The sequence below is a fragment of the Triticum aestivum genome, unplaced genomic scaffold (genome assembly GCF_018294505.1).
Source record: "Triticum aestivum cultivar Chinese Spring unplaced genomic scaffold, IWGSC CS RefSeq v2.1 scaffold98336, whole genome shotgun sequence".
Lineage (NCBI taxonomy): Eukaryota > Viridiplantae > Streptophyta > Magnoliopsida > Poales > Poaceae > Triticum > Triticum aestivum.
Genome location: NW_025261308.1, coordinates 1 through 1,662, shown reverse-complemented (window position 1 = coordinate 1,662; position 1,662 = coordinate 1). Strand labels below are relative to the sequence as shown.

At 38.3% G+C, this 1,662-nt stretch overlaps 2 non-coding genes across 2 annotated transcripts; one reads left to right on the top strand and one right to left on the bottom strand.

Annotated features, from left to right (window-relative positions):
* The first annotated feature begins 51 nt into the window (after window positions 1-51).
* Window positions 52-122, top strand: TRNAG-GCC (transfer RNA glycine (anticodon GCC)). Its single transcript has one exon. It is a non-coding gene; the product is annotated as a tRNA-Gly (tRNA).
* A 448-nt stretch (window positions 123-570) lies between these two features.
* TRNAM-CAU (transfer RNA methionine (anticodon CAU)) lies at window positions 571-644 on the bottom strand. Its single transcript has one exon. It is a non-coding gene; the product is annotated as a tRNA-Met (tRNA).
* Window positions 645-1,662: the final 1,018 nt, after the last annotated feature.

The window sequence follows — 1,662 nt, the reverse complement described above, 5'->3', positions numbered from 1 at the left end:
AGACATAGAAGGTCGACCCAGGCGGATATACGCTATAAAATATATACCGTAGCGAGCGTAGTTCAATGGTAAAATATCTCCTTGCCAAGGAGAAGATACGGGTTCGATTCCCGCCGCTCGCCCGCTTAATTTCTCAAAGTACTATGATAAAAAGTTTAGTCTAGTTAACTGTTTAACTACTTATATTAAATTAAGTATTAATTAGGTGTTAGTCTAGTGCCGTATCCCTTACTATCTTACCCTTCCTTTGCATCCCACTCAAAAAAAGAGGGCGCTCCGGAGGCAGAAATAGAACTCGCCAAGAGAGCTCCAAAAATTGGGTATTAACTGAGACAAACAACGGGCAAACTGTTTTTAAAGGGAAGGGAGAGGTAGACTGTCCCTTTCGTTTCATTTTTATTTTCTGCAGGGTAGGGAGAAGCCTTGCGCCTTCTTTTTTTGAAGGCAAGTGACTTCGCAAACTGCTCAATTTTGCCCTCTAGGGTCGGGAGCTAATGAATAAAAAAGGGTTGGATACGCCCCTCTACCATATCTAGAGAAATAGAATACTCCTTTTATACAGACTGCTAAGTGCGGAGACGGGAATCGAACCCGTGACCTCAAGGTTATGAGCCTCGTGAGCTACCAAACTGCTCTACTCCGCTCTGGAGTACCAGAAACTGGTGGACAAAAAAGGCTTGAATACAAGCCTCTAACATGTCTAGACAAATAGAATACTCCTTTTATACAGAATGGAGCGGGTAGCGGGAATCGAACCCGCATTGTTAGCTTGGAAGGCTAGGGGTTATAGTCGACGTTGGTTGATTATTTTTAACGTCTCTAATTCAAAACCGAACATGAAATTTTGATTTCATTCGGCTCCTTTATGGATATTCTCACCACTTAACATCTATGTCAGCTTTTCTATTTGAATGGAACCAAAGCTCTCCGCTTTCTAGATGATCCTTATAGAGTAGGAGATAGAAATTCTATCTAAATCCATCTAATCTACTTACTTCGTTCCCTAATTTCATTCAAGAGATCCTGAGGAAAAGAATTGGGTTTCCACCGAGCTAAAACAATATGCGGATGGTTCTAGTAAACCAAAACTATCGTTTTTTAGCTATTTGGCTTCCTTATTCCTTATTTTAAGAAGATTTAGTTACGATTGGAAATCAACTTTTTGTATCTTCATCCATAGATCCTTTACTCATATTTTCAAAATTGGAATACTTAATCCAATGCAAAATTATGCTTCGCGACTCTGTACTCATAATCCAATTTTTATTTTGGATGCAATTTAAATTAGTCTTTGGATACAAATCGCCAGAATGTATATTCTTCCTAAATATGCTATTGAGAGGAAAAGGATTTAATCCTTTATAAGAACTAAAGTTTTCATCGGAATATAAAAATAAAAAACTTAAGGATGCCTTAAGTATATCATTTCAAATTCAGTTATTAATAGAACGAATCACACTTTTACCACTAAACTATACCCGCTACATTGTAGATTATGGTATAAATGGTACCCTTTGTCAAGGATAGCCATTTGACAAGAAGGCTAATTCCCCCTTATTGAATCAGATGGAGAAGGTTCATGACACTGAGCCGTTGGCACTTCTACTTCGATCGCTCGCCTTTACTTTAGGATTTAGATAGCCCCTCTGGTCTGTAAAAAAA